Genomic DNA, 27,979 nt, shown 5'->3' on the forward strand with positions numbered 1-27,979 from the left:
CTGAAAATACAGAAACAATCAATTTCTTTTTAAATTTATATAACGATTTGAATAGTCAACCTAAAATATATATAATATATTTGAATATTTTTTATCGAAACTTTGTATTTTAGATTTGATACAGCTTAACACATGTCACTGTTAACGTTTCAGATATACATATCGAAAAATAAATTTATAGTTTTAACTATTGTATTTCTAATCTGCTCCATTTCTCCAAATTTCGAAAAAGAGAGACATCAATATTCACAACTTATGTTTAAGGATACATAACGCAAAAAATACAATGTAATACATTGAATAATATATATTGTTTTGAGAAAAAAGTTTCATTTATCCTTTATTCGTGATCAGAGTTACTTGAATACATTACTGTTGCATGATTATTTTATTATCATTTTTGAATTTATATCAAAATATAAATATGGGTTTTTCATGTTATCAAATCTCATAAAGCCTGGGCCGAGGAGCTTCTTGTTGAAATATGATCATGTACCAATCGTATTTTTATCCCTTTTGATGTTTAAAAATAATACATGTGCCTTATTACTGGTCGGATATAGTTTTGGACTAAAATTTACCCCCCCCCCCCCCCCATAGACGGATTTATAGCCGAGTAAAAACGGAACTTATAGGAATACTTGTGACTGATTTTTAACAAATATTTGCAAAGTATAGTTTTTAGCCCATGAAACGATTAAATTGTCAGACCTCGGTGGTTTATTTTGGAATTTGTTGAACTTGTTTTTCAACTACTTATGACGTCATTGTGAATCACGTCTATCATTTATAATTTAACAATGAACTTGTGGTCATGTGGGAAACCTGTTTGTATAAAGGGTTAAAACGTAACAATGAGATAATGTGGTGCAAGAGGAAATATTTGCGAAACTATGTAAATATTGAAGAATACAGTGTATAAATTCCACTTTTCTGTGACTGAAAATAATGGACCCGAAGAGAAATTAATAATCCTAATCCTATAAAATAAATGTATTCTTTGTCCATTTCATACTTCGTGTGTGTGGTACGCATTGTAATCTTTTATTGTGTGTCATACCAATCCATCCTTATGCTAACTGTTACATGTTACTTTTAAATGTTTCATCATTATCATCAGTGGTAGATCTAAGAATGGAATAACAAATAGTAAAGATGATTATAAAGATTTCAGTTTGCTTTACTTTAAGTCTTGGTTACAACTATTAAGAGATTTACATGATTTATAGCCAGTGTTTGCAGGCTGGGTGAAAATATTTCTTTTAGTCATAAATCAATGACATCAACAGAGTTAAAATGGTCGGTTTTTAAACCAGATATCTTTTTATTATCAGTCGCCCGAAGACATATCCATGCGTGATGCCAATCCGAGGAAGCAATTATTCTTTTGATCTCTAAAACCAGTCCACTAGACGAACCCGCAAGTCTCATGAGTCTTCTAACACTTATGATTGATGGTATATTTGTTAAAGACTTGGTGAAATATATACTCTTGGGCCTGGTTTAGCATCAATGATTGAACGAAACAATTCATTAACGTTCCTGATACGAAACCTAGAATTGGGATCCATTTCCAAAACGAATTGGAATATTTTACTCCAAATTTCCCGAGGTATTATAAAATAGAAAAGGTAAGTCACTTCCATTTGTTTACACTGGACCCCTCTTGGATATCAGGACCGAAATATCATTTACCTAATACATGTCACAAAAAGGTGTCATTATATCTTGTTTCGGTAGATATTTTTGTCTTTAATCGTGCTATTTAATTGCCCAGGCCTTCCATAATAATTCGAGTATTCATCGTGAAAAATGCTACAAGATTTGGAAATGTCAAAGTAGAAATTACGGAAGTGATGCAAAAACGACACCTAGCGTTTAACTCTTGAGTTTCGAGTGTTATAGAATCAAGGGAAAAGCCAGAGGTCTACGAAAAAGTTTGGGAAAATTTTCATAAAGAAGTCGAAATTGATTCATTAGAATATAATAAATTCTGCTTAATTCTGCTTAATTTTCGAAATGAGTGAGGGTAGTCGTCAATATTCCCTTTAAAGGATGTTATCACTGATACCAAAAAGCGTTTCAAAAATCGCTTAAACATTACAATACATGTAAACAGTCCTGTTTATGAGTTGCAAGAAGACACACCATTACACTGTAGAATTCCTGTGGACGTGTTGGAAGAAGACACGGTTTTAACTGTAGCATATCTATCGACGACTTCGACGAGGATATGTCTCCAACCTGTAGTATTCAATTCGACAATTTAGACGAAGACAAACCTACCAACTGTAGCAGTCCTGTGGATGAGTTGCAAGAAGACAAGCATCCCAACTGTAACATTCCTGTCGACGTGTTAGCAGAAGACTTATCTCTAAACAGCGGCGGTCTAGTCGACAATCTTGGCGACAAAACACCTCCCACCTGTACTAATCCTGATGACAAGCTAAACGAGGACACGCTTAACAACTGTAGCAGTCCTGTCAAGAAGTTGCAAAAAAAAAACACGCCTCTTTATTGCAATAGTCCTGAAAGAGATAAGTCAATGTGCCTACCTCGGGAAATTTGGAGTAAAATATTCCAATTCGTTTTGGAAATGGATCCCAATTCTAGGTTTCGTATCAGAAACGTTAATGAATTGTTTCGTTCAAACATTGATGCTAAACCAGGCCCAAGAGTATATATTTCACCAAGTCTTTAACAAATATACCATCAATCATAAGTGTTAGAAGACTCATGAGACTTGCGGGTTCGTCTAGTGGACTGGTTTTAGAGATCAAAAGAATAATTGCTTCCTCGGATTGGCATCACGCATGGATATGTCTTCGGGCGACTGATAATAAAAAGATATCTGGTTTAAAAACCGACCATTTTAACTCTGTTGATGTCATTGATTTATGACTAAAAGAAATATTTTCACCCAGCCTGCAAACACTGGCTATAAATCATGTAAATCTCTTAATAGTTGTAACCAAGACTTAAAGTAAAGCAAACTGAAATCTTTATAATCATCTTTACTATTTGTTATTCCATTCTTAGATCTACCACTGATGATAATGATGAAACATTTAAAAGTAATATGTAACAGTTAGCATAAGGATGGATTGGTATGACACACAATAAAAGATTACAATGCGTACCACACATACGAAGTATGAAATGGACACAGAATACATTTATTTTATAGGATTAGGATTATTAATTTCGCTTCGGGTCCATTATTTTCAGTCACAGAAAAAGTGGGATTTATACACTGTATTCTTCAATATTTACATTGTTTCGCAAATATTTCCTCTTGCACCGCATTATCTCATCGTTACGTTTTAACCCTGTATACAAACAGGTTTCCCACATGACCACAAGTTCATTGTTAAATAATAAATGATCGACGTGATTCACAATGACGTCATAAGTATTCAACAACAAGTTCAACAAATTCCAAAATAAACCACCGAGGTCTGACAATATAATCGTTTCATGGGCTAAAAGCTATACTTCGCAAATATTTGTTAAAAATCAGTCACAAGTATTTCTATAAGTACCATTTGTACTCGACTATATATCGTCTATGGGGGGTAAATTTTAGTCCAAAACTCTATATCCGACCAGTACTAAGGCACATGTATTATTTTTAAACATCAAAAGGGATAAAAATACGATTGGTACATGATCATATATATTTCAACAAGAAGCTCCTCGGCCCAGGCTTTTTGAGATTTGATAACATGAAAAACCCATATTTATATTTTGATATAAATTCAAAAATGATAATAAAATAATCATGCAACAGTAATGTATTCAAGTAACTCTGATCACGAATAAAGGATAAATGAACCTTTTTCTCAAAACAATATATATTATTCAATGTATTACATTGTATTTTTTGTGTTATGTATCCTTAAACATAAGTTGTGAATATTGATGTCTCTCTTTTTCGAAATTTGGAGAAATGGAGCAGATTAGAAATACAATAATAAAAATTATAAATTTATTTCTCGATATGTATATCTGAAACGTTAACAGTGACATGTGTTAAGCTGTATCAAATCTAAAATACAAAGTTTCGATAAAAAATATTCAAATATATTATACATATTTTAGGTTGACTATTCAAATCGTTGTATCAATTTAAAAGGAATTCGCTTGTTTCTGTTTTTTTTCAGTAAAAAAAATTGGTTCTTTTAAAAGGATTTGAATATCATTTTATTGATCTATTTGTCTGTATCTTTTTCTCTCAGCTTTCTGACTGTCTGTCTTTTAAACATCCGGAGCTTAAAGAAGTTCCCTTGACTAGCTAGAAAACATAGTAAAACTCCAATAATTACCATTTATATAGCACAAGGGCATATATAAATGTTTCAGCAAGTGATATCTCATTGTTCAGGAAAGGTGGATGTGTGTTTCTCTCAGATATTGCAAACCATTTCTAAATTTTATATCATTTAAGGTTGCAACTGCAACGCTTAATGATACACTAGTGTGTATCATTAGTCGTCAATTTTGTCGATATTTGCTTGTTTCATTAAGCGTCAATATTGCTCTGCATTTGTGACGCTTAATGATATAATTCTATCATTAAGCGGCGATTTAGCATTAGCGGTTGAGAATGTCAACTATTAATGCAATAATTTATGGCATTAAGCGTTGCAATTGCAACGCTTAATGATATTTGTATCATTAAGCGGCGTTTTATCATTAGAGGTTGCTACATAGCTGTTCCAGACAGCATAAAAGATAATAAAAATCCCAGGATGTTTTCATTCTTTTTCTGTAAATATGTATTTGCTTCGCTATTTCCATCTAATTTCATTCGCACTCTAATTAATTACACACTCAATCACTAATCTTTTAGTATATTATGGTATGTTCAAACGTAATGAGTAATGAAAAATCATCTTGTTTTAGTACTGATTCATTTAAATATGTAATTTTTTTCAATTTATATACTCGGTATACGTAGAAAAACTAGTGCCAAATTGATGTTTGAAGGAACGTGAGAAACTACGACCACTTAAGGAAGCGATTGCATGGCGTCACGTGATCGACTCATTTGATGTTTAAAAAAAGAAGATTTACGGTAACCATTTCCGGAGTAAGGAGCCTGATTATGATTACGCCCATGACAAAAGGTCTTCGTGGCAATATTTTTAAAATGGAGAAAGAATAAGATAGGCCCTAAAGATGTGATGTAGCAGAGTGTTGGTGAGCGTCGACGCAGATTTTTTTATCCATGTGTTTTTTCGTTTTGACACGTCTAGCCTTTGTCGTAGTTCCGAACGCTGTAATCTATTTCATAAATAAATTTAATTCATACCTGGATCTTTACGTCCTCTAGTTTTAATTAAAATACTAGAATTTTATTTGAGATCGGTTTTTTTACTATAGGATTAACATCTATGAATAGATAATCATTTCCTAGAAGCTTCGGACGGCGTGATTTTCTCAGTGATTATAATGAATATAGACCTATATGGAAGCATAAACGAATGCGATTTTCATTTATACGTGTATAGACCAGTTTCAGGTTGCATGCTGGACATGAACGTATTTTAAAAAAACTATTGCGGAGGAAATCGTTTTCCTCTGTAAGATCTTCTCTAGCATTTTCAACGCTTACATCGACCATGTACATTGTAAACATTGAATCATCGGCACATATTGCGTAAACATTTGTTGTAGTAAATTGTTTTATGCGTCGTATTTGGTAAAAAATTGAAACTCAACACACTTCTTCTGAAAAGAAAAGAAAGGTTTCTTTTTGCAAGTTTTCACAAATCTAGCAAAAAATACGCATGTAAGAATGACAGACGAAATTAAGAGAGGATAACTCTGACAATCGAGGTACTACGGAGGTACCAGGTATAGGCTACCAGAGAAAGAAAATTATTTTGAGCATAATGTTATTCATTTAAAAAAAAATTTCAACTCATCATTCTCACGGGAATATATTTGAAAAATTAATTTAATTTTTGAAAATTCACGAGGACATGAACAAAGACTCTTCACCTCAGCATATTTCATGAAATGCGTGATCATGAAGCGCAAATTTATAAATGTCATTCAACCATTATTTTGGAAACAAAACAGTTTGCACTAGGCCTATAGTTTTGACGTCAAGTGTGGCATTACGACGTCACAATGGAGATATGTAGGCTTACCTTGTTCATGAGAAAATGAACTGTTTTCTAACTTGCAATGAATGTGTAGGAAAAATATTTGCAAATGTAAATATTACATGGCAAATTAATAAAATTTGTCAAATAAGATAATAGCTAGGATTTATTTTATATACGGTATAGATTGCAGATACAAGTTCTCTGAAATAATCTACTACTCAATCAATGTGTTCAAGTGACTAACCCCCCCCTCCCCCCCCCCTTCCCTTTCCGATTCCAAGTCACAGTGCAGAGACCTCGATGAGTGTTCAGAGCATGAACAATTTGGCCCTTGGACCACTGTGTACTGGTTTAGAATGTATATATTTATATTGAAATAATAACGGAATGAATATTTTGGAGATGTAAAAATTAACCCAAAAATGTGCATATTGTTGTTTTTTGTGTACATGATACTTATATCATTCTGCTCTACGTATAAAATGAGCAACCACCACAAGATTTTCAGAAATAAAATATTTTATTAATCTGTACGTATTTTTTTTTAAATAGTCTTTTAATTAACAGATTATGCATATTAAAGGTTCAGCAACAAACCATCAGATTAAAATTTATGAAGTTTTTTTTTTATATTTTAGGAAGGGGGGGGGGGCTTTTGAAATGCATGTAGCTTAAAAAAGAATGTGATGACCCCACTTCATATTTTAACCATAAGTCACTTATAATATTTGTTACAAAATATATCAATTTTAGGAAAATTCATTGAGCAATTTTTTGTCAAGACGTTGAAAACTGCTCTTGGGGTGAAAATATTACTGCAAATTTACAATGACTACTCCCCAAAGCAACTGTGGCATTACTATATCTATCAATAGTTTCCGATACAATTTTTATTTTCAATGAATATAAAGCATATTATTTAATATCTGGTGAAAATTATTTAATTTGTTTCAATTTTGATACCTGTATGGCATACTTAAAGTTTCACTTCATAAATATCAAAATATTGAAAAACGGTGGTTACCATGGCAACCATATCTTCTTTATAACCCTGATGACCATGGTTGACATTTTCATATTATGATACCATTAACGTAAGGCAAATTATATGTAAAAATGAGAAAAATTCATAGAGCGGATTTTTTTCATGGACCCTTGCAATCTCTTCCTTAAAGAAAAAGAAATCAGAATCTTACGACCATCAGAATGCAGAATCTCTTAAAGTTCGAATTAAGTACAGAACAAGAGGGACCTTCAAAACGACCAAGGAATGACTGTTACCCAATGAAGCTCCAGAGAGAGAGAGAGAGGGAGAGAGGGAGGGAGACGAGATGTATTTATTATGTACAGAACTACGTGTCTTATGTATATGCAAGTATTATCTGACACTCCTCTTTTTTATGCAATTATGATTATTTAGGTATTCAGCATGATGCGTTAAAAAATCTTTTTTGTTGTCTTTATAAATTACTGTGGCATGAACTCCGTACAAAGGCACTTGTTTGCAAGACTGTTTTCAGAGATTGAAATATTGTATTCATTAATTGAAATGTATTGTAAAAAGAACTGAAGCCAATTTTTTTAACATAATTGTATATTTATAAACAAAATGTGAAACAAGCATCTATGCCACAGTATATATGAATTGCTTGTCTTTTGCTTACACAGTATAATTTCGCACATATAACTACAGACACTTATCGTTATATATTTTTCTTATACAATTATATAATTATAATTCATATAAGATATTCTCATACATAGAATATTGATGTTTGACCTTAAAGGATAAAATTTAAATTTTCGAATAGTTTGACATTCATAAAATTCATAGTATTCAATCTATTGTTTTAAATCCATTGAGACGCGAAACATAGAGATTTTCTGAGGTAAATGTTTTCTAGGGAACGACCATGCTTTTGATCCTGAAAGGGTAGGGGTTCCTGGCACGCTAGTCACGTTATGCATTTTCATGCCTTCATTGGTACTGGGATCATTTATTTATTTTTACAACTTATTTTTAACTTATAAGCCAGTGATCGAGGTTAATTATTCGTGGATTCATATTAACTATATGGGAAGTGGGGGGGGGGGGTCTAAGAAATTTCTTATTATCCTTTAAATTTTATTTTTGTATCGGTATAATTAAACAATTAAAAGTGATCATTGAAGGCGTAAGCAAGATTCCAGTTCCCCTCGACCAGGACTATTTCCCTCGGCTTCGCCAAGTCTCGGGGATAAACATAACTCGTTGGATGCAAATCAAATACGGAACCAATTTTGATGCACTAGATGCGCATTTCGACAAATTATGTCTCTTGAATGATGCTCATGCCGAAACGTTGGAAATCAGAAATATCTTAAAAAAAATAACATTGAGGAGCTGAAAAAGAGGGGCCGAATACGTCAAAGGATCGGAGCTATGCATGGGGGAGATAATCCTTAATTTTAAAATAAATTTCTAAATTTTACCACAACAATTCAATAAATATCCGTATTTTCAAGCTTGTACCGAGGTACTTAGCTACTGGGCTGCAGAGACCCTTGGGGACGAACAGTCCACCAACTCGTTGGATTGATTGATTGTATATTGTTTTACGTCCCGCTCGAGAATTTTGCACTCATATAGAGACGTCTCCATATACTCGTGAAGGGCTCCAAATTTAGACCTTACTCGGCACTCAGGGCCTTTCAGCAGTGAGGGTTCTTTATCGTGCCAACGCCTACCGTGACACGGGGCTTTGGTTTTTAAGGTCTCATCCAAAGGACCCACAACTTTCACTTCACAAAGTACCGAGCGCTTGGCGAGGGAACGGTTGATACCTATTTTTATCGCCTTGGGTCAGTCGCAGCCGTGATTCGAACATACGACCTTCCCTCCACGGAGAAAGCGCTCTACAGACTGAGCTACCGTGACGGTCCAAATTCGTTGGATAAAAAATCATATCCAGCTACAAATCATGGAAGATCGTATTTATCTTGTCAAAAATGAGCCCATTCGGCTTTCGTTATTTAATGACTTATTCAAAAGAAAAAAAAAGCTCAAAGTACGCAGGTGTGTTAAGGAAGCACTAAAATAATCTGACTTGACTAAATCAGTGATACAATATGACGTCATAGTAGGCGAGATGACGTCAATTTTAGAACACAAGTTTTCTAAATATTGTTATTTAGAGATCTAATTTAGCTCCTGAAAATGAAAATAAACTTGCAAATATTCACAAAAATAAAATGTTTTTATTTTGTTATGCTGTATCTGTCACTTGAATTAAAAACTCCGACCGATGACGTCATATCTGTTCAACAAATGACTTGAGAATTGATCATGTGGTGTAATGAGAATTTGGCTAAGACGGCATGTAAAAAGATACGTAAAAGGGGATTTAGAAGCAAATACCGTGAATGTGTGTGATTCATGTGAAGTTAAAGTTTGTTAAACAGGTATGCTAATTCATTTTCATCGATTACATCTTCTATTGAAGACAGTCAGCTATTTACGTATCCCGGTCGGCCTTTTCTCTGTCATTCGTGACAACAATAATGCCACAGAACAACACTAAGCTGGATACTTCAAAACATTATATTTGTACATATCAAAAGCTTGCGTTCAATAATACTTGGAAAGTGCTGCTAGAATCGTGAGGTAAACTTGGTTTGAAGAAATTTCTCGGGTTATTTGTATAAAATGCAAAACATTGGGTAAGGTTTCGTACGAATATGTGGAATAATTATTTTCTCAACCGGACATTGGGACTCTAGCAGCACTTTTTAGGCATAAGAGATGTTTTTGAACTATATTATTTACTCAAAGAAATAATCAAACCCCGGGGTATTGTTTTCTGTTAAATTTTTTATTAAGGAATATTTTGCTATTAATAGCAGTCACGTGATGACGTTGTGGTGGTGCACTTCTCGGCCCCAGACACTCTGTTGTCTTAATGCAATAGATAATAATAGTTTACGTTTTATTGGCGACTTTGATAAATTATCAAACTTAATTTTCTTTAAAAAAGTCTAAATTTCCCGACAAACGATTTGTATGCTTCCTTAACATACCCGCGTAAACAAGAAAGTATTCATCCTAATGTTTACTCAGACGTCCGCACTGAATGGTAGACCCCCATTTCATTGTTGGAAAATTTAATAATTCCATATTTATCAGTTGATGTTCCGCGATCTTTATAATAATAAAGCATATTTTTTCAATTAAATATATAAACATTTTATGCAAATGTTACTCGGAACTTCTCGGACAATTTCTGCAGTAAAAAAATATACCTTTTTAAGCGCTAAGCGCAGCGCAAAGCGCTTACTGTCATCGTAAATCTACTTCCGTTCGCGATCCAGCGCCACTAAGCAAGTTAAATAACTCCACTGGGTTTTCTAAAAATATGCAACTCGAAATTCCCGACTCTCTTTCGGCTATTTTAGTGTAATACTGAGTCACGTGCAGTTCTAATAATAGGAGTCAATTAGTAAGGGAAAGATATGCATGTACATTGTACGAAAATCCACTGTTAGTAGATAAGGGCAGTTCTTGTCATGCTTATCTCTATACATTGTAGTTCATTTAAAATCGTGTCAGCACTCATCACTTGTGTACCATGTAACTAACAATTGCTGCATCTATGGCGCAAATACTTAATTGAAAACGGCTTATTATATATGTCATGTACATGTGATGTAGTGATTGAATAAGTACAGTGGTACCTCGGTATATTGCCCTATGTTATATTGCCACCCTCGCTTATTGCCAGGAATTCTCGAAGAACGGATTTCCCCCTGTGTTAATACACCCGTTATATTGCCACCCCCGCTTATTGCCATCCACCACTGGTTTTGGGAAACAAAAGGTCAAATTATGTAAGGAAAACCCTCGGTAACAATGCCAATTATCTAGCGCGTGTCGATAATTTGGACACCACACCCGTGCTTTGACAGTGGTTGCGGTGAAGCGTGACTGGCTGGACAAGGAATTTAGCTAAATTAAAGATAATCGTTGTATAAAACTCAAAATTAGCAATGTCTTTGGCGTGTGTTTATAAGACAGAAGATTATTTCATCACAATAATGGAAACGTCAGGCGAGAGAAAGCGTAAAAATTTAGATTACGAAAAAAAAAAAGATTGATCAACATTCGATAAATTTGATTGTAAATCGCCGATTATTGCTTATCATGGATAATGCACAAAACCATAATAAATGCAAAAATTAATCCGTATCCCCTTAGATTAAGGACTTACGCAACATTGGTTGAACTTTATTGTCTTTTTCCCTGGAGTTGAAGAGTTCCAATACTTGAAGGAACTGTGTGCTACATTTTAATGTTTATATATGCTGTTGTACACATCTTCTAAAACCAGTTTGGATAAATAAAACATCTAGAATATATGTTTAGTAATTTTTGTTTATTTTTCTTTGAATTATACAAGAATTTTCATCAATTGATATCTTTTCAAAACCCCTGGTAATACATGCTGATTTTTTGTCTACGAACATCTGATGGCAATATAATCTTAAATTAAGAATATCTTGAAAAATTATCAGTAGGTAAGGTACGTTGCGTATGTCCTTAAGAAGCCATTCTATCGATTAAAAAGGAAACCCCATTATCTATTTTTAGACTACTATATAGTTCCGCACGTGAAAATATTAGAGATTCCGTTAGCCCTGAAATTTTCTTAAATTATCGGACATATATTGGTTTGATTGATAAATATAAAAACAGAATCGGAAGAGAAGTACACAGGTACTAGCAAACATGAGAATACACGTTTAATATAACGGGTTGACGTATTCTGACATGCGACTTACCATTCTTCAGTCATGATGCTTTACCAACCGAACTTTTTAACTAATTCAGAAATTCTTGAGACGGTGAAATAATCTACATGTGTACTTTCGATTCAGATGAAATTAATGATAATTCTCAAAACATTTTTTTTATACCAAAGAGCCACAACGGCCACTGACATCTTTGTCATCCGGGTTATTAAATTGTTAGAGCATGACGAAAGGAAATTGATGTGTTCAATATTCTGGTATTTTATTTCTTTTCAGTCAAAACATTGTAAACAAAGAAAACCCCCCCATTAATAATGACTTTTTCCCCAAAAAGAAATGAGAGCTTTCCCTATACACATGTGACATAAATAGTTTGTAACTGAAATAAATTACGTAATATATTTATTTTGTTTTGATAACCAACTGAATTGTAATTTATGGCAGAATTCATTATATTGCCACCCTCGCTTTAATGCCAAAATCTGTCTTGAACAAAAGTTGGCAATATACCGAGGTAACACTGTACATATCTTTAAAACTCAGATGGGATTTTAAGAATAAGTATTTAAAACTCAAACTGGAATTGAGTTATTTAGTAGAAAATTTCGCATAAAAATGATTTACAATGTACTTACATATGTACGTTCCATATAACTTATATCCATATAAACTATTATTTCTTCTTCTAGACCCTTATTTCAGGCAATGTAACTAAAAACAAGTCTTCCTATTATCACCCTTGCACCATGCAGAGAGCTATCAATGAAGTTGATTTTCGCATCTCGGTATCAATTAGTAACAGACTGGAATGCATTCATGGACTGTCTATACTTGTGTTGTACTCTATACTTGTAATGTGGTAAAAAATATGATGTAAATAATTCGCAAGGAAAGGAAGTTTGCGGCTGTACGTACATGTAGGGCACATGGTGGCTGTGTTTTTAACGAATCTATTCACTATATATACAAATAGGAAAACTAATTTTTCGGAATAATGTGCTTTTAAATTTTGTGTGCAATGCGCAAGATATGGTTAAATTGCAAAAACCTTAAATAAACGTTCTTAGCAATGGGCATGAATAGCGCCGATGAAATGTTAAGCAAACAGTGTAATACTTATATTAGGAAACTAGCAAGAAATAGTTTATGTAAAGATTTGCGCGTGTTACCGATTGGATTGCTAAGCAACTTAATGAGGACTACATGAAAACCGGAATAAAACAATGTTGTATACCTTCATGAAGATTTATTAATACTTGAGATTAATATGCTGTATTTTCTTTCTTGGGCTGTTGAATTTTTATCATGGAAATAGCAGAAAAATTAAGGGCAATTATTTTCAGTATTCCTTTTCAACTAACACAACAGTGCTTTGGATATCTTTTTCCTCTAAACACATTTAGCGTGGTAGTTAATGTCATACATAAACAAGTAAAGAATGGTGTAAAGCATCAAACGTCTGTAAAAAAAAAATACTGAAGCATTTTAAAGTATTTCAACAATAGTCCAAAATACGTTTGGGGGGTTAATAACATATTTTTAATCCGAAGAAGAAAAGTATAAAATATTTTTTAAAAAGTAATATTTACAAATCAGATATACATATTGTGAGATCAATAGAAAAGACAAATATACATTATAAATTATGTATATGAAAATCAGAGATAAAAGGATAGCACAGATGTTTTATCATCAAACGAAGAAGACAAATTAATATCTTTATACTCAAAATGTACATTTACCAATTATCTCTGACCAAAGGAAGTTAACTCTACGGGTGCTCATTTCATTGACATGGAGTTTTGTCACATGACGTTGTTACAAACATGATACCGATATGCTGCACAGCGCGATGAAAGTGAAGTGTTAAAAATGTATAATATACAACTGTAGCATATTCAAAACAAAATGTAATATATAGTCTAAGTTTTATTTATCATTAATATTTAATGTAAATATCTTACACACTCCATTAATGTATTTCTTGTAGAATCCTTTCTATAAAATCGTACATTTATAAGTCGCTTATGAATATGAAAAAAAAGAGATATACTAAAAACAATTTTGTGAGAATACTAGTATTCGATATTTTTGAGATGTTTTATTAATAACTTTAATAAATAATTATGTTATCAATAAGGAAATATTTATCGACGCAATAAACAAATAACATCTTTATTTTCCGAGTGCAGTTTCTAAAATTAAAGCACAGTCACTAACAGCCAATCTTCAATTTGAAACACTCGTAAACACGGAATGAATTAATTATCAAAAATTATCACCAGAACATTTTAGCCGTTGGTGTTCCACATAAATGAGAGGAATTTCAGCGACATTTTCAAGTGTTCAAAATTATTTAGAAATATACATTTTCCAGCAAATGTATAGCTACATTTATAGTCTAAGTTTGGTCGGAAAACTCGTCGACCATCCCTCCTCCAATAAATTGCGATTTATACGCAAAGCTACCTCTTATAGACTCCTATAAGGAGATGGAGAAAGAAAATATTTTGACATGTTTTTTTTTTCTTTTGTTTATTAGGTTTGAGAAATATATTGCTGCTTGGAGTAAATATCTGCCATTTAATTTGTATATATATTTTTTTTTAAGAAACGGAGAAATATTTTCTTGCAATTTCATGTATGTGAAATTGATTGATCTTTTGACAGAAGAAGAAAATGTAAAATGCTTAAAATAAAAAGGATAAGACAATGTTGATTTTCATATCCCAACGGGAAATTTTCATGACTCACATATTTGATTATGTATCAAACAACTGTGCTCGCCCTAGTGCAGCTGCACTGTCAAGATATTGCTTAAATTCCAATACAACAGCCAATTTAAATTCAATCAATTCTGATGAAATTCAAACTTTCAGTACTTTGATTTTAAAAAGCAATTTAAAATTCAGGTTTGAATTATTTTTGGTCAACACTAAAGGGATTATTCTCATCTTTTTATGTTATCATTATTTTACATCTGCTGAGGTCTAATTCTGTCTCGCACTTTACAAAACATACAGTTTAGGATTTCCCCCTCTAAATTTTAGATTCACTTTCGAGGCTGCAAAAAAGGAAGACGCGTTTTACGCTCAAATTTTCATTCCACTGATGAAATCTTTAAAAGTCTAAAAAGAGCATCCTCAAACGGGTTTTTTAAAGCACTTGAACCACTTTCAATAACACAGAGAAAAAAATCAAGTGGAAAACAACACAACAAGAATCAACTGCCCATGCCCACTTCCAGCAGCATAGATATGCTTCAGATACTTCACTGATCTATGACGTAGATTTAATTAAAGAGAAAAAAAACCCAGGTAAAGCATAAAATATAGCAGACTTTTAAACAAGAGGTCCATAGGCCACAATACTCACCTGAATTGCCCTGGTCGTGTCCTTTTTTTAGAAGACGACTTTTAATTATTTCTTTCTTTTTTCTCTTTGGATACTTTGATCTCCACATAACAGCCAACACAGGCTACTGGGTTATGATTTAATTGAAATAGAACAATATTGCGGTTCTTAATTATGACTATGACTCAAATTACCTCCCTATTAATTTATCAATATAAAATCCTGTTAACATGGAAGTTGTGCAATTTATTCACAATTTGATCCCAATCCTCACCCCTGGGTCCAATTTCCAATAAATACACAATTTATTTACATGACTGTAAAACTCCGATCCCCTGCTGTAACACTAACCTGATCAGAGAGTCCATGACTTGAACAAACTTCGGTGGTTAGTCTGACAGATGGACAACGACAAACTTTTATTATAAATGCTCACTTGCGTTTCAGCACAGGCAAGCTTATGTAATCAATCTCTCATGTTAATGTTTATTGCTTTCTTTTTAGGGATTTCAAAGTGAGCATAGAAAGGTTAAATATGGCGCCAAAAGAATATAGGTAAGGAACCACACACGCTAACTCTCGATCCCCGCCTACATTTTACACCCATTTAATTTAATATAACTGGCAGTTTGGCCATTAAATCTTGATTGAATTCAAAGAAGAGTTCATTAATAATTGATTAATAATTTTAAAACCAGTATCAAAAGCTTAATTGCTCCTGTTTACGACTCCTTTAAAAAGGGGGGTTGAACATTTTATCCATTGAAATCAGGTTTTAAAAATTGCTGGATTTACAAAAACGCATGGAAATGGATAAATGACCCTTAAAACTTTCCGTATGTTTAACCTGTGTAAAATTCGACATAAAAGATTGATAAAAGACCTTATTTAATTTGAAATTTCATTTGAAATTGATGATAAAATGACTATTTTTGCAGTTTTTTGTCTGTAAACATATGTCCCCCCCCCCCCCCCCCGTGAAACAACAAAAGTTTTGGTATGAATTTGTCAAATAACAATTCATAAAACCCATAAAAAGGAATTTTTGTTTCACGGGGGGGGGGGGGGAGATGTTTTAAAAATATTTTCCGTTTTCCATTGATTTCTATAGTGAAAAACACAAGTTTTACCAAAATTATAGAGTTATCTCTCTTTGTTATTCCAAACCATTTATGTTTTATGAAAATTCACATAAATATCTCTATAAATATGAAAAATCATTCAAATATGTTAACTTTTGAAATTTGACTTGGAGGTAGGCGGCAGAACAATACTATCGTTCGCAGTTCTTTTGATTCTTGGTAAATACTATATCTGTATGTTTAGGAGGCATTTTTAATTGAAATGATTCACAAATCCATTGTTTAATACATTGCTAGGTGAAGGGAACTCGATGAAGATTGGGTAAATGCCATCAAAAACAGTGTAAAAGAGGCCTCAGGACCAATTATCACCAAAATACATGTGCTCCTAGACCCGGATATGGTAATACATTTAGTATGATTGAGAAAATGATATGAAGACGTTAATAACACTGTAATTGAATGCAAAATGACCAATCGGATAACCACAACAAGTTGCGATAGATTAGGGTTAATATTACATGTATATAATTAGACATTGATACATGATACGATCTTGATTTCATTTTCTCGGGCACAATCTAATTAGACCTAGTATGGCGATTTTGATTTTCATAAAGATAAAGAAAACTATGAAACATGATCGAGATATCAGAAAAAAATAATTTCAGAAGTACATTTTGTTTCGTAAATATCATCAGAGCAACCAATTGTTTTAATGTTAGTGTTAAGAAGTAAAACTTCATTAAACTTGATAGGAAATGAAGATAATGGACAAGATTACGCACGCATTGAACACATATTCACTAAAAGGTTTACTTAATTGAATAATTCACTATTTAACCTTTTTTTTGAAAATGCTACAACGCAATGTCATTCATGAGATAAATTTGTGTCCAGTCTTGACATATAATCAATAAAATATGTTCAAAACACATTTTATTTGAATCTCCTTCTTCGATACTAGAGGAGATTATCCCTTCTCCGAACTGCTCACACATTATTCTCTTGAGCAAATATATGAGGGTATTCTTTCCAACTATAAAATAGAAATAATATCGGGATTTGACAGCACAGTTTGCGATGGTCCTACTTGTAGTGCCAGTAAAATTCAAGAAAACCACTGTAATTTTGGTAAGTATTTTCATTCATATTTGAATTTGATTTTTAAAAATCACTATTCTGTATAAAATTATCATTAATTCATAAACATTTATTAGTATCAAAGACAAATCAACAAATTGCAGATGCACAAGAACCAAATAAATGTATCAGCAAATCCTATCTGCAACTGCCACAGCTACAAATTACATGTATAACATCTCGAAGAAAGGTAAAACGTATGAAAAAGCGATCTTACTTTTTTGACTCAAGCAATTAATTAAAAATAAATTAAGTCAATAATTTTCGGGAAATCATGAAAAAGTACTAATTTGATAACCGTTTCGTTTTTCATATAAAGTTGGTGCTTGCAGCAGAAGAAAGTTAAAAAACTCGGAAGAGGAAAATTTGCAGCTAGATAACAAGGGGCTTCATTTTGAAATTGATCATCTAAAATCAAACAAAGAAATCATGGCACTTCAAAAGGAAATTTTAATGCTCAAGAAATCGAAACTTGAATTTGAAATAAAGGTTAACTATCCCTTTCTACTGATGCATTTTCCTACAAATCCACGTACACATATTCCTAAGTGTTAATGGTAATGACATTTAGAAACTTAGATAGAATGTTCTAATCGTAATTATAATTCATGAGTAACTCTAACAAAAAATACTTAAGTAAACTATAGTAAATCAAAGTTTCAAAGTTATCAATATGACATCAACGTTTACATAGTGATAACTATAGAGTCATAGTAAATTAAAGTTATCACTATGGTTAATCAAAGCTTTCATAGTTATCACCATAGTAAATTAAAGTTTTCAAAGTTATCAATATAGAGTCATAGTGATCACTATAGTAAATCAAAGTGTCACTATAGTTAACCATAGTATTTTTTTGTAAGGGACGGAAGGTTTGATCTTCTCACTTAGATTACCACATGTTGTAGAGAATCAGGGGAGGTAAGAAAATTCGTTACAGGTTATATACATGTACATATTGTGTAGATATATAAACTTGTATTATACGATTAGAAAGTGATAAGAATATAACTGAGTGTTTAAATCATTCGAGTACGAAATGATAATAAAGCTTTCGACATAATAGACCTCTGACCAGTAATTTTCATTTCTACCTAGATTTGGCAAATATTATTACAAATATATTTTCCCCGTGAAGACTAGTTGGGTGAATTATGACTAAATTGTATTCTTTTGATAAAATAAACAGTAAATGTGATTTAATATAACAAAATAACTCAAGAAGAATATAATTCTGCAATTTTGTTACATCTTCAACAATGAAATAATGTGATTTATTGATTGAGTAAAAGTGATATCCTGTCACACTGTGAAAGGATACCAAAGCGATATTCTGTCACAGTGTGAAAGATATCAAAGTAAGTAAAAATAATTTTTGGCCTCATAAGAAAGAGATAGTAACTAAACCATCTTGATGGAGACTAAAACTGCCAATTTCTTCCCAAATATGTTGCTAAAATCAATGTTCCAATTTTTCAATCTTACGCTAAGACGTCTCAGCCGCTCAACTATGACGTCACAGCCTACGACAATGTAAAGAAAAGACAGAGGAAAAGGGAAATCAAAAGAAAATGTAATAAACAGAAAATGCAATGCTTAATAGTTATATTATTGAATTTATTTCACTCGTGAGATAGGATTTTACATTGAATATCCTCTATTTATCTCTCTTCCTTCCACCATCAGTGTTTCCAGCTGGACTGTGATACATGTACACTGCGTTACATCAAGATCAAATCAATTGTCATTTCCCATGGCGCCGGATCTGTCAATACCAATATTATGCAATGAAATATACAGATAATGAACAGCATTCAAGCTAAAAAAAAACAATACAAATCAAAAGCAGAGAAAACACGGACCGCCAAAAACATCAGGTGGGACATCTTTTTGTCTATCCACGATGAATGATTGAAATCATCACGGATGCAGGTGAGATAACTTTTCATCACGGCTATTTTTACATGCACAAAAAAACCCAGTAAAGGCCTCATGCCCCAACACTAATAAAATTAGTTAATAAAATAAAAATATTTAATTAATGAACAATAAATTTATTACATTACAATGAATAAAAGATCTTTATTTTTTTATTATATTTTCCTAATATTCTGTATTTAATGATAGTAAACTTTATAATATACATCTAAAGGAGGCGCTTTTATCGCGTTTATTTTCAGTGATGTAAGTTACCATCAAAGTTGTTTTGAACATATTTTATTGATTAGATCAAAAGGATTGGAAACAAGTTCTTAAATAACTTACTAGTTTCTCTCCTTATAAAATACAATATGTCATGCAAATTAAAGAAAAATACAAATGATACAAGTGCAGAATAACATACCAACTAAGAAAATGTACAAGTTTTGTCAAAAAATTTATGAACAGCACCAAAAATATGGTTATTTATCCGTAAGGCAGCTTTTCATCACCACATAGTAATAGGTTAATATCAATAGTGACCAAAATCAAGCATAAACAAATGATTGAAAAGATTGTTTCTAGAATTAGAATCAAAGTTGTACAATGATGAATTATGCATAGTGTATATGACTTAGAATATTGAGGTAGGACATCAAAATCGTTGAAATAACTGCTGTTATATGAATACCTGCAATCTTTTTTGAATTCTTTGCCATTTTACCGACAAGGAAGACGATAACTCGCCTGAAGGCGCGGATAACTAGGGAGTAACGGCCCGAATTTTTCCTGCCTACAGAAGTCCTTAAACACCATAAGGTAATTGCTTGGTACATGTAATTGCACCATAGGAAAAAGTTGAATTTCTCTTATTAATTAACACAAAAGAAACATTATATTTGTTATAGATTGCTATATAATATCTCATAAAAAATGTGTTTTTTCTTTAACATTTTAATACAGTACTCTAACCTTGGGACTGTGTAACCTAAAACACACACACACACACACACACACACACACACACACACATATATATATATATATATATATATATATATATATATAAAGTACATTTTACAACTCTTAAACTATCATAACTGCCCTAAGTGAAGAAATATTATATATAAAGCACAAGGAAATTCACTTTTATTAGGATACCCACTTCCGCCCCAACCCGATGTTGAACTCTCAACCTAAGGAATCTGTCTCCTAGCAGAACAGTGCGCTAGTGTAGTGTAGGACTGCGCCGCGAAAATTCCATCGGTATCGAAAGAAAGTTTTTTTTAACCTAGATGGCCGAGCGGTCTAGCGCGCTGTTCCTGTACTCCTAGGAGACAGATTCCGTAGGTCGAGAGTTCAACCCCGGATTACGGCGGAAGTGGGTATCCTTATAAAATTTAAACAACTTGAATTTCCTTGTGCTTTCTATATAATATTTTTTCACTTAGGGCAGTTATGTTAGTTAAAGAGTTGTTGTAAAGTTTGCTTTATAAATGAAATTAATTCATTACAATATGTATCGGTAACAATCCTCTATTAAAACTAATGTCTATAAAATAACTATCTCACTTCCATTCTCAATGAACGTGAAGTGTATGACAGCGCCGCGAGAATTCCATCGGCATTAAAAGTAAGTTTTTTTAACTTGCCTAGATGACGGAGCGGTCTAGCGTGCTGTTCCTGTACTGGTAGGAGACAGATTCCGTAGGTCGAGAGTTCAACCCCGAGTTGGGGCGGAAGTGTGTATCCTTATAAAATTGAATTTCCTTGTGCTTTCTATATATATATATATATATATATATATATATATATATATATATATATATATATATATATATATATATATATATATATCCCACCTTAATTAAAGGTCCAAGTAATCCTTACGTAAAATACGACACACAATCTATTTAAGATGCATTAGTTGGTTAAGTTTGATGATACTAGGTCTAATAGTTTTCCAGTTAATAATGAGCCAGACAGGATTTTTCCATATTTGGCCATACAATCTTAATTAAAGATCACAGCGGCCTACTGTTAATGTGCGACACACCTTCTTCTCAAGATGTATAAGCTGGCAAAGTTTGATTATTCTAGGTCTTATAGTATTTATGTTATGAGCTGGACAAGAAAAAGCTGGAAGACAGACAAACGGACATGAACCCATACCATAATACGCCCCGTCTTCAGACGTGATATGAAGAGTATTTTTGAATCTTTACTCTATTTAACCCTTCATATTCTTGATAAAATTAAAGGTACCATGTTACATAAAGACTTCATGTACTGCGAAACCTTGAGTATAGATGTATCTAGTAAGAGAAGCAGATGAATGTATTTTTTTTTTTACAATATTTATATTAAAGCTGGAACAGTATGTAAATAATATGTATACAATTAGGGGGTTATCATTTTTTTTTATCATATTGATGAATAATACTTGATTGTAAATCTTTATTTTCTATTATTAGCAAGTTTATTACCATGTTCAAGTATTATTATTCAATGTCTGTGTCTTGACCTTATTATACAAGGAGAGGGTGTGCATAGGCTTTGCCTGTTGCCCAATCCTTATTGAATTACTCAATAAAATATGTTTAAATCAAGCAGATGAAATCATTAATGTGTCAGTGACTGTAACTACAATATATAAATGAATTTTCAGTTTGCTTAAAACAATTATATACATTGGAATGCACTGAGTATAGAAAAGGTAATCGCACCTGCATTATCCTTGGAAATTCTTGGCGTTGCCAAATAAGGAGAGGCAAATGGTAGTGATTCTTGAAAATGAAAACATTCTGTAAATGCCCAATGGAAATCGTGCGCGGAAAAATCTGGTCTCTGTCGTTCAGATAGCGCCGCTTTTCAGCTTCTTTCAGGACGCCGTGAAAAGTACATGTGTATTGGATAGCTTTAAATTATTTTAAATTGTCTCCATCTCTCCATTTTTGCCTTTTTCGAAGTAGTTCAATTTTATCTGTATTTTCTTTTCTTTTTTCTTGAAATTGTTTCGGTAGTTATTCGGTTTCAGACCACAAGAAGAATGTTTTTGTATATTATGTAATCATTTACGCCACATAATATGTAATGAATATTAACTTAATTATCAATCATATTCATAATTCGGATTCATGTTGTAATTTTTTGAGACAGATAATAGTAGCAAATTAATAATTTTATGGATTTCATAACCAATTATTACATGTTTAAAAACAATTATTTTCAATTATTAAAGTCACATTAGTGGCAAATCGCAACATAACTAAGTTTTTTGTTGTTTAATTATTATAAAAGAGAGTTAAGGTGGTTTCTTTAAATGCTATGATATTACAATAACTGTGATTTGGGTTCGTGACTGTACCGGTAAATAAAAATGTTAGGGAAAGAGAAATTCCATATAGGAGGGAGTTATTTTATTAAAAGGAATTCACATTGACAGCTGTACATAAATACTATGAATATGTGTACCTGGTAATCTGATACTCCGTGTCGCTCCATCATGTTATTTTAAATTCTGAATTGATGTTAAACAATGAAGGTGACTTTATCTGATCTCACAAAAGAATAACATTTAATCCCATCTTAGAAGGTTTATATAGAGTCAATGTAATATGATAAAGAAAGCTAAGACGAAAATAATTACCATCAAGATAAGGAGAAAGAAACAAATCCATCCTTTTGACAGTGCATTATCCAAACCGAAAAAAATGTATGTCATTCTAAAAATATTGCTTCCTTATACAAATATGCCGTATTCAATGTAAAATTAGTTTCTCATTAATAACCTGTATCCAAGAGTATTTATAGGTGTTTACAAATCAATGAGTTTTACTCTTCGATTTGTTTTTTGTTGTTGTTGAAAGGGGGGGGGGGAGTAATTTCTTTAACTTCAACAATTTTCAATGGTATAACCAATGTTTTAACGTATGTCTGCATTCATATTATTTGAAAATATGGAAACTATCACTATGTCGTGGGCAAAATCATCTTCACAATGTCAACATTTTGTGATATTGTTCCTCTTCACACACCCTCAACAAAGGTCGCTATTTAACAGTAAGGCTAGTGGTTATACGTGGCGTAGTGGTTAGTTATAAACCAACCAATGTGAATATGTATCTCTTTCAAATCTGTCGTAGTCAATTGACTCAGTGCCATAAAACATTAATTCTGATTAGATTCTAAAGACAAGAATCGGCTAAAAATTACCGTAATGTCCGGTATTTTATTTGAGGTACATGTAACTAGTCACAAATCCTACATTGTTGGCACTTTCCATTTTAAATACAAATCACATTACGATTTGATTACTAAACAAATTGTAATGTGACTTGTCTTTAAAATGGAAAGTAGGTATATAATGGTCCCAGGTTCTTTTTTATAGATTTTCTTCAAAATGTATTTGACCTTTTTTCAGATTAGAGGTCCATCTTGTTCCGACGCAAGAAACACCTCTCCATCCGTCATTCCTACATTGTCATTCCGTCATAGTTAGTTTTTCGGATTTTTTTTTTACTGTGCTTGTTGATAATATTCTGATTTTTCGTTTGTCTCTTGATATTGATGACTTACAGATCAAGGTTAAGTTTCGTACTGATTGACTTACCTTTCAAAGGCAATGGCCGTTGAAGTCTTTGAAAATTTTTAAAAATTCACTGTTTTCCGGACCTTTTTTTGGCTGGGCTTGTAAATAATGAGCTGCTTTTTTAGCTCTACTGGTAAGAGACCAGAAGAGCCTTATGCGATAGTAAGGTGTCCGTCGTTTCTCCGTCTGTCTGTCCGTCTGTAAAATTTTTTTCAAAACGCTACTCCTCCTACAGTTTTAGTCTGATTTCAATATAACTTGGCACACAAGTAGACTAGACTATAATACATAACTCTATATACTGGTTCGATGAACGGTGTTGCCATGGTTACTAAAAATAGAAATTTCTGGGAAGTACTTTCAAAACACAACTCCTCCTACAGTTTTGGTCTGATTTCAGTTTAACTTAGCACACAAGTAGACTACACCAAGATACATATTTCTGTGTATCGGTTTTTTATTTCTATGAACGGTGTTGCCATGGTTACTAAAAATAGAAATTTCGTAACTAGACTAAGATCCAAAATTGTCTATATTGTTTTTTTGATTTTGTTGAATGATGTTGTCATGGTTGCTGAAATTGAAATTTCTGTAAAATTCTTTTAAAAGGATTTAGTCTGATTGCAATAAATCTTAATAATACAAAAATCTCAATAGAACAAAACAGACTACACCAAGGATCATTATTTTATGTATTGCTGTTGCAAAGTTTCAAGTCCAAGTGCTACGTTTAAGTACAAACCAGTAGAGCTACAGTCTCGTCAGAGACTTCTGGTTTGGTATATCCCTTGATAACTCACATATCAAGTAGTGTGCTGATTAAAATAAATTAAAGGTGAAGATAACGAACATTCATATCTGACGTCACGTACGATGGAGTTCCATTAGTGTATTCTTAGAATAGAAAGTATGTCATACAAAATTACTCCGAGAGGGAAAGACCTGTCTACAGATCAAAAGCAGAAGAGTGTTTCTATGACTAAAAATGGATAAAATAGCCGATAATTTTCAGAACTTTTTGCAATAAGAAAAAATACTATGCAAAAGGTGCTGAAAGGATTTTTAATGAATCCATACCTCAGGAAGTTTCCAACAGGACAGTTCGACGAAGGTTAAAGGAGCAGTGTTACCTGGGATGGTGTGTTACCAAGAAAATTACTTATTCCAAAAATAATTGCCAAACCCGAATTTCCTGATTCCGGTTTAAATTGGCCCAAACAGTTGAACAAAACTGGTTACAAGTTATTCTCAGTGATGATATAGGCAGGGACAGGAAAGTCTACGTCTGGAGAAAACGCGGTGAGCGATTTCAGCCAGCATGTCTCAGTATGTACAGAAGTCTTTCCCCCACTCTGGTATATCAGCCATGTTTTGGGGCTGTTTGTCTTACCATTGTGTCGGTTCGATTTCCTCTTCTAGATACCGAAGAAGAGTCTTCCGCTTTAAGAAAACGTGTTCGTTTTGTCAAAAATTACTTTCGGTAGATCTTCTGCCTCTTCCACCCAGCGGGCAGAAGAGACTGGAAAACAAGATGGCGGGTTAGTAAAATTATTGAAAGATTTTTTAAAATTTATATTATTATCAGATGTTAATTGAATAATATTATCAACAATATGTATAAAATACGTATTCTTCGTAATGTCAAAACGATAATTAATTCATAAAGTAGGGTAGCAGTTACAGGGTTTCAACTTATGGCATGAGTTAAAAGCACAGCGAATGCATGTATCGTTTAAAAAGATATTTCTTTTTTAATTGCTATGTTAAAAACATGATCAGTTGATTTGATGGGTTTTTTTTTTTATTATAGATTCACCAATATTAACGTTACTTTGGGCAACGGAAAACTTGTTTCTGTACAAGTATCGCCACAGTTGTGTGGGCACTTTACTTCATCAGGTTTTATTTTTTAATATTCTTTTTTTTTTTACAATTAAAGTGAACACATTTTTAAAAAATTACACGTGCATGTTTATTATGATTCCTATATTATATATAACGTTAATGAACAATTATCATACATTGATTTGTTCCTACCAATTTATTTATTTATATATTGAGTTTGCATTCATTTGTTATATAGAATATATATTTTTAAAACAGATCCTGCTTTAAAACAGTTGACTAAACAGCTAATCATACAAGCAGCCATGGAGAAAGATACTGAAAGTGAAGCTGAAAATGAAGAATTGCCAGGTATTTTTTCAGTCATTAATTCCCCTTTTTAAAATGACATACTATCCTAACACCATGTGAATTCCATTACCTGTTAACTGGGCTCCTGACTTTGCTTTCCAAATATTATTTGGACATCTTATTACATGTTTATTCAACTAGTTTGCTTTCAAGATCAGTATTATATTTTAAGCCATAATATTTTTATGATAAATGTATGTATTAGGCCATATTTAAAATAATGTTTGCTTGCCCTCTCCCATCATAGGGTAAAAAAAAATTAGTTTGGTAGGTAGGTGGGAAAATCTTTTTTTTTTTCTCAGAAAATTTCAGCTTACATGTTGCCGAATGGGAAATTTAAGGAATAAAAGGAGAAAAAATAATAATTCCCGGAGGTTGAAAAAAGTTTTGAGTCTGGCCATTTTGAGCCAGTTGGTTGGGAGAGGGCACCCGGCAACCAAACAAATTTTTGAAGTTGGCCTTAGGTATCATTTTTGCTTTTAACTGATTTTTCTCTTGTTATTTTTGTAGACATTCCTACTGTTCCACAGACCCCTGAGAATTCACCGAAGCAATCACCATCTGCAGTAGTTCCCAATGGCATTTTTACATATGAACACACAGTTTTCATAATTTCAGGCTACAAGGAAAGGAAAACAAAGTTTTTATCGCCCACACACAAGAAAAAAGCTCTGTGGTCAGAAATTACAGAAGAATTGAACAAATTTTTTTAAACTGATTTTTCCGTAGCCCAAGTTGAAGGAAGATGGAAAACACAACTCAGTGCCTTCAAGCGCCATCATACTGATTAGGCTAAGTTAGGGAATGAAAGAAAAGATTTTCCTTACGAAGAGGAATTCCAGGATATCTTTAGTGACAGACATGACATCAATCCCAAGTTTGTGGTTGCATCTTTATCCTCGAGCTCAGATAGTGGAAGTTTCACTCAAGATGAGCCCTGCACAAGCTCAGGCTCTGGTGAGCCAGGTATCACTGATCCCCAGCCCAAAAAGAAAAGAAAAAATTCTTCTTCCAGATCTAATTCTCAAGTAATCCATTTTTTGGAAGATTATGTTGAAAATCAGAATAAAAAAAAATGAAGAAAACATGAAAAAAAAATTGAGAAAATGCATAAAGAAAAAATGGAAATATTTAGTGGTTTCCTCTCAGTTCTAAAAGCATGAAAGATTAAATGTCTTCAAATCTCTTATATGAATTGAGTTTGCAGATCAATGAATTGTCTTTTTAAGGGTGGCCTTGTATGGAATTCAATAACTTACCTGATTTTTTTCAATGAGGGAATGAAAGAGATATTCACTGTTGAATTTTTGAAACTTTTTGAAAATTGTGTTAATCTTACCATTGATGCAACACTTCTGCAAGATTGTGATGTTTTGGGTAGTTTCAAAAATTTGAAATATTTGGATGTCATGGGTTCCAAAAATGAAAACATTTGCAATGAAAACATTGTTAAAAATTTATCAAAGTGCAAATGTATGGAGAAACTCTTCATTAGTAGTTTACCAAACTTGAGTGAGGATGGTCTGTTGTCATTATCTAAGGAAATTGGGGGGACACTGAAGTATCTACAAATTCGTAACTTTGTAGAGACCAGGCCAGAAACTTTTCTAGTTCTGATGAAAAATCTTAAGTGTATTAAGGCTATTAGTGTGACTCCTTCTGGAGATTATGAAAAGTGGGCAAATGTTCTGAATGAACATGCTTTAAGGTGCAGTTTCGGACATGAAATACTCGATTTTGTTCCCAAACGATATCTTTTACATGACAGAGTGTTTTACGCTTTGTTGCCCTAA

General features: G+C 32.6%; 1 pseudogene; it reads left to right on the forward strand.

The window, feature by feature from the left end:
* The first annotated feature begins 2,233 nt into the window (after window positions 1-2,233).
* LOC133176125 (uncharacterized) lies at window positions 2,234-27,979 on the forward strand (annotated as a pseudogene).

The sequence above is a fragment of the Saccostrea echinata genome, unplaced genomic scaffold (assembly GCF_033153115.1).
Source record: "Saccostrea echinata isolate AGI-Se365-2 ecotype Australia unplaced genomic scaffold, CSIRO_AGI_Sech_v1 ptg000066l, whole genome shotgun sequence".
NCBI lineage: Eukaryota > Metazoa > Mollusca > Bivalvia > Ostreida > Ostreidae > Saccostrea > Saccostrea echinata.